We start from the raw sequence: 7,556 nt of genomic DNA on the forward strand, positions 1-7,556 counted from the left end.
AGAATTTTCATTGAAAGGATACAAAAGGGTAGAAAAAAGAAAAAAAAAAAAAAAAAAGGAAAACCTGTACACTGGTTGTATAGACTTTATAGCTAGTAAAGTTCTGGAAGGCCATCTCCTCAAGTTCTTATCATGTCCCCAAGGAAACAATCCCTTTTGAGATCATGTTGGTGCCAGAATGAAACTTTATATAGAACATTCAGACTATGAACAACTATATCCCTGAGGTACACTCTGGGTGAGTTAAAACCTCTACTCAAAGATCTATGACTTTACAATCTGACACTCTTAGATTGGGAGATACTAGTTCTAAGAACAAAACCAAGAAACTTCCTCCATTATGTTTGCATATTTACTTTGCTTCAGCATCTGCCCTCATTTTATAGAAAGCATTTAGAAGGGCAATTTCACCTTGGGAGTGATCATACATTTTACTTGGTATTCTAGAGAGTAAATTAAATTTAGGAGCTGCCCCAGTCTTTGCTGTCTACAGAGCTTACCTTACTTATTTTCATTCTAATATCATTTCCCTGCCTCATCCAAAGACCACAACTTAAAGCTGACATTTTCCTTATCAAAAAGGTCAGCTTCAAGGTTCATGCTTTTCGTTCTTGTTCTTTGTTTTTAAATTGATGCTGCCAGTGCAGTGACCATACTTATTGGCTGCCCTTGACTCACAGTCTTCCTTTGATCTCTGCAACATGCTACTTTTCTGTCTCCTAATTTCTCTTCCTCTACTACCCTCTTGGATCTGTGCGTAGAACAACTCTTGTACATAGACTTGATTTTATGCTCTCGGTAATGCTTGCTCATGTTGTGCTTGTAATTTAAACTGCCTAGGAGCTCAATATGATGTGTATACTTTTCTAAGCAGGAAATTCCTACCTTTATTGGAAAAGCAGTCATATAGTCCATCATGGTGGGCACTGCCCTGCTAAGAAAATAATAGTCTGATATCTGAACATTGTTTGGCTAGCTCTATTCTTGCCATTACATTTGCCTCATTCTTATTACAAAAAAAAAAAAAAATACATATCCTGCATAGTCTTCTCACTCTATCAAGAGAAGCAATAATAATGCTACTGAATGAAGGCACCTAAAGACTCCTTACATAATAAAAATTTAAAAAGGAGCGAACTGGACAGTTAGTTTCTATGAGGAATAATATAGGTCAGTATTGTCCAGACCATTTGGCATGTGAGTTTTGAAATTTCCATGACCTTCATTTTCCTTCAATTTAACTTTACTGTGGCTGAGACTTTTAGATCAGCTAGCATGATAATTCAGATCAAGAACTATGGAATAACTAATCTTTACGGATTTGAGGAAGTCTTAGTTCCTTTTCCTCCAAAGCATGCAATTAAGTTCCTAATTTTTTCAGAATCAATTCACACTCACATAAACACGCTCAAGTAGAAACACTCAAATATCTCTCTCCACACAATACACTATTAGTTGATTCATTATTTTATAGATTCTCAAAAATATTAATTTGAAACTATTGTTTAGCTTTTATCACCAAAGAGTTGTCTCTTATGGATTACAGTTCACAATGTCTCACAGTATCAAAATAGGCATACTAGAGAAATAGAAAATCCTTAATAGCAGAGTGAACATGAAGAGATTCAAAAGAACAGGTCCACACTCTCTCATTATTTCACACAAAAATGTCTGCATCTGATATTGCTGAGCCTGCAGTATCAGTCTGCATTTCAATGAAAGAAATTTGCCCCTTGTTTTTCTTTCTTATTATGATGCAACATGACAGTGCAAATCTGTCAATAGTGTAATACAATGTTTGGTGTCTGTATGACTGATCCTCCTCATACCACCAGTTGTCTCACTGTTTGCAATGCTTGTTGAACCCAGGGTAGGTGAAGCGCGAGCCAAGAGGCCGAAAGAAGAGTCAAAGAGCCATAGGTACTGCAGACAATTTATTCTTTCCTGATTGGCACAGTAGCCATAACACAGCCTCTCTCCTGCCTGACACAGCAGCCGTAGCAACAACCATAACATAGCCATAACATAACCTCATATAACACAGCCTTGATGTCACTCCAATGTAGCAGCTCCAATGCAGCAGCAACCAGGGTTTTCATGGTGACACTCATACAGGTGTATTGCACAAAGGAGCCTGTGACCAAGCAAGTACCTTGTGACACACATGTGAAGTGCTGTAAGTGATCTCAGCTGTTACATAACCATGAAAAGTCATTGTTTACAGAGCATGGTGCAAGAGAGCGTGAGAGCCTGGGATTAGAGAGCCTGACTGGAGCCATTTTGTTAATTTCCCCACAGTGTCAGGTGGGATTTTACAGGCCAGGTGCCAAACACTAGAGACCTGAGGGTCCATGGGGTTTGCAATAAGTTCTGCTGAGGAGTCTTGTGGGTGGAAATGAAGAACACTGAGTATCAGAGAAGCCAAGCTTATATATAGTATTTTCTGCTGCTAGGAAGAAAAGATTTCTGCTCGCCTACAAGAGTGTCTGTGAGATTCAAAAGACCTCCAAAAATGATTCTCAAACAGTTATTTTTGTTTTTTCACAACTTCCTGAGCAAAGCATATTATTAATTAATTATTGTGATGAGCCCACACTGTACCATTATGAGTGATCTTTTCTGTAGAAAGAGGTTAGAATCAAGGCATAACAGGGAAACCTTTGATTCTATTGGTAACACCTTGGGTAGCATTCAAGATAACTAACATTAAAGTAGCTGTTCATTTTAAATTTTCATTATGTAAAGAGGATCCATGTATACCAATTATAACTCATCTGAGCTTATATTTGAGTTGATAATACTTTTTCACACTGAGCTTTCTAGGCAGAATTGAAGTTTCAAATACTAATCTTTCTATATACAAGGATGTCTGGTATTAACTCATTCACTTCATATTTACCAGATGCTCCTGATCAGATATGTGCCTGACACTATGAGTTGGAAAACAAAAGAATAAACATGTCCTGTGTTATGTATTATGAGTATTTTAAACATCCTGAAATATGGAATTCTCAAGTCTACATTCTGGTTTCAGCATTTTGAAGATAATTCACATTTTGAAGCAGTTCCATCACAAAATTGCATTTAATTTTTATTTTTATTCATGTGACTGACTTAAATAAAAAGTTTATTTTATAGCTGAATATAAATCAAAGTAATGTTACTGAATAGTATTTTTATGATTCTGGCTTTTACTCAAATCAAGCACATTTCAGTTTAATACAATGTTTGAAGAATTATATTGAGATTTTGTTTAAAAAGGCTTTCATGAATTTTCATTGTAATACTTGTGACTATGTAAATATAAAACTCTGACAATATTAAAATGTTCAACTAGGGGATTAACATATATAAAATAATAAATTCTGAACAAAAATATTTCATGTAAGGAAAACTAAGTGCATCGGAAGCTATGAATAAAACATAAAGATATTCAACTATTGATTGACAGTCATAGAAAATTTTATATATCTACTGTGAATGAAACTTTTATGATGACATCAGAATATCTTTTCACGTTTCATCTGTAAACATGGTGTGAAATTAAAGCTCTGTCTGAAAGCCACGTGTAACTACTTAGTTTTTCAGTAGTGCAGTGGTAGAATGACACTATTAAGTTGGTGGTAGAATAGTCAATCTGCAGCCAGGGGAATAATTTAGGGAGGGAAGGAGCAAAAAGGATTGTACTGGTCCAAACACTCTCTTTTTCTCCTATTCAACAGGTGATTTGTTAAAATGTATCTTTTGTCATTACTCTACAAACATAAGACAATATGTTAGGGGTTACTTCTAACATTGGTATGGTAGTTTAGGTTTTGTAGGCCATGATGTTTCTATCCCAGCTATTCAAGAAATTGTATTAACTCAAATAGGCACCCTTCCCAAGGATCATAGTTTTTCAAGTCTTGTTCTAGTAACCCCTTTTAGTCAAAAGCTACTGGATAACTACTGTGATGTAAAGTTCCTTCTGTCCTGATACGCACAATGTGCTTACAGAAGATATGTGGTATTCATCATCAGATGTCAACTATTTCAGTTCTATAATGCTAGTGATACTAACACAGTTCCCAAGTTATCAATTTGTTCTATTTTAGCACTTAATTTTTGAGTTTGTTAGTTTTAAATGGAGGAATGAAATTGTTAAAAATATGATACATCAAATAGATGGAAATTATTGAGCTAGTAAATGCATAATAACAAAGAAATAGGTCATTTTTAAAAAATAATTGAGATTTCAAATCAATTACAAAAATAAAAATACAAAACTATAGTAACAAAAGGGTTGAATCTGTGTGAAAAATGTCAAAGCAAATAGATAAAAACTGTATAGTAGTAATAAAATTAATTAAAGGTTATTGAATCTTCTCTAATATTATTGTTATATTACTTATTAAATAAAATATTCTAAAATTAAAGATATATTGCTTGCTTTAAGCCAAGGAAACTTTTAATAAAAAAAAAAGAAAAAAACTTAGCAAATAGAACTTTTTTTGTTTTGTGTAGAGGATAATAAATAGAAATTGCAAAAAAAGACTTGTCAGTATCATGAAATAGGATTATAAATGACTTACTGATCCTGAGATTTTGTACAGATTAGAAACTAATACAGATATTTTCTACTTACAAGGTTTGAAAATAATTTGACTAGCTCTCTGTCCTTTATATCTATCTTCACTTATGGAAGGGATATTAGAGAATTGTCTCTGCTTTGTGTTTAGGTCTTATGCTAATCCTATTTGCTTATAAACTTTGTTGCCTTAGTAGCTGTTATAATAGACAAATAAGGGTAATCAATATTTAGATAGTATATGATGTATTGTACTTCCTCAGACAATAAAAATACACAGGCAAGAAGATACATCTACTATGTGAATCTCAGCTTCCTTCATACTACTTTCTTTGCAAGGCTTTTTTTTTTGATTTCTAAATTTCATTTTATTCTTAAACTTTACATAATTGTATTAGTTTTGCCAAATATCAAAACGAATCCGCCACAGGTATACATATGTTCCCCATCCTGAACCCTCCTTCCTCCTCCCTCCCCACACCACCCCTCCAGGTCGTCCCAGTGCACCAGCTTTTAAACAGTTCCTGGTAAGTATTTTTTAATGTGAGAGGCTGAAATTTTAAGAAAATGACCTGGAGTTTATGGGACAGATGGATTAATGCAGGAAATAACTAGGGGAAAGGAAATCTTGACCTCCTTTAATAGTAAAGACATACAACAATTAAGATATGGCTGAACACCCAATCAATAGTAAAGAAAGGATTGTGTGTGTAAGCACTAGATAATAATGTAAGACATGGAGATAAGAAATGAATTAGAAAACTAACATTCATTCTCTTGCCAAGTTTACAATTTTAAGTAAAAATTCTCACAAGTTTAACACAAAGGAAAATCACTATAATATATGGGAAATTTTTATGTTGGTGCAAAAGAAATTATGGTTTTGCATTGTTGAAATGCACCGTTCGATATTGGAACACATTCTTAAATCAATGTAGTTCTGTTATACATAATTTTAATACAGATTTCTCACTTTATTTATTCATTTTTTGCTAATGGAATTGCTTGCTGCTTATTTTATGTGTATTTCATACTAGAGAAATGATGTTAGACAAAAAGCAAATTCTAGTCATTTTCTCATTTGAATTCAAAATGGATCGTAAAGTAGTGGACACAACCTGCAACATCAACAAAACATTTGGTCCAGGAACTGCTAATGAACATATAGTGCAGTGATGGTTCAAGATGTCTTGCAAAGGAGATAACAGCATTGAAAATGAAGACTGCAGAAGCTAGCCATTGGAAGTTGATAAGGACCAAGTGAGAGGATCATCGAAGCTGATCCTCTTACAACTACACAAGAAGTTGCTAAAACACTAAACATTGACCATTCTATGGTCATTGGGCATTTGAAGCTCATTGGGAAGGTGAAAAAACCTCGCTAAGTGGGTGCCTCATGAAATAAAGTGAAGTGAAGTGAAAATCATTCAGTCGTGTCCAACTCTCTGCGACCCCATGGACTATATAGTCCATGGAATTCTCCGGGCTGGAATACAGGTGTGGGTAGCCTTTCCCTTCTCCAGGGGGTCTTCCCAACCCAGGGATCGAACCCAGGTCTCCCCCATTGCAAGCGGATTCTTTACCAGCAGAGCCACAAGGGAAGCCCATGAGCTGACCGCAAATCAAAAAAAGTGTCTTTTTAAAGTGTTTGGTCTTCTCTTATTCTATGTGAGAACAATGAACAATTTCTCAATTGCATTGTGACACACAATGAAAAGTGGATTTAATACAGCAACCAGTGATGACCAGCTCACAAAAAGTTCCAAAACATTTCTCAAAGCCAAATTTGCACCAAAAAAAAAAAAGGTGTAGCCAGTGTTTGGTGGTCTGCTGCCAGTTTGATCCATCACACCTTTCTGAATCCCAGCAAAACCATTACATCTGAGAAGTATCTTCAACAAATTGATGAGGGTATGCATGAAAACTGCAATACCTGCAGCCAGTATTAGTCAACAGAAAGGGCCCAATTCTTTTCCATGACAATACCCAACTGCACATCACACAACCAATGCTTCAAAGGATGAACAAATTGGGCTACAAAATTTTGTCTCACTGCCATGTTCACCTGACCTCTAGCTAATGGACTATCACTTCTTCAAGCATCTCAACTAAATTCTGCAGGGAAAATGCACCCACAACCAGCAGGAGGTAGAAAATGCTTTCCAAGTGTTCACTGAATCCCAAAGTATGGATTTTTATGCTACCAGATAAACAAACTTATTTCTCATTGGCAAAATTATATTGATTTGCAATGGTTCCTATTTTGGTTAATATAAAGATGTATTTGAGTCTTAAAATTTGCAGTCTGAAACCACAATTACTTTTCACCAACTTAATAGTTAAAGCGTCATGTTTTTCAATCATTGAAATATGGATTTTTCTTCTTTTCTCTTCTTTTAATACTGAGCATATGTTTTTAGAAGTGGATAATACACTTTAAAAAATTCACTATGGCTCCTCATCTTTCTTGTCTTCTGAAATCAGCACACCTATTTTTTTCTACATACACTGTTTAAATAAAATTTAAATACCTAAAAGGATTTTATGTGGAGTAAAATTGTTTTGTTTTTTATTTAAACATTATTTTTGTAGCTTTAAAAATTCTTCCACTTGCATATTTATTATTTTGATAGGACAACATAATGTATAAGAACATTTAGGTATATCCCTAGTTCTTCAATAACAGACAGAAATGGTATGGACCTAACAGAAACAGAAGATATTAAGAAGAGGTGGCAAGAATACACAGAAGAACTGTACAAAAAAGATCTTCATGACCTAGATAATCATGATGGTGTGATCACTGACCTAGAGCCAGATATCCTGGAATGTGAAGTCTAGTGGGCCTTAGAAAGCATCACTACAAACAAAGCTAGTGGAGGTGACGGTATTCCAGTTGAGCTATTTCAAATCCTGAAAGATGATACTGTGAAAGTGCTGCACTCAATATGCCAGCAAATTTGGAAAACTCAGCAGTGGCCACAGGACT

This window comes from Bubalus kerabau, chromosome 15 (assembly GCF_029407905.1).
Source record: "Bubalus kerabau isolate K-KA32 ecotype Philippines breed swamp buffalo chromosome 15, PCC_UOA_SB_1v2, whole genome shotgun sequence".
Classification (NCBI taxonomy): domain Eukaryota; kingdom Metazoa; phylum Chordata; class Mammalia; order Artiodactyla; family Bovidae; genus Bubalus; species Bubalus kerabau.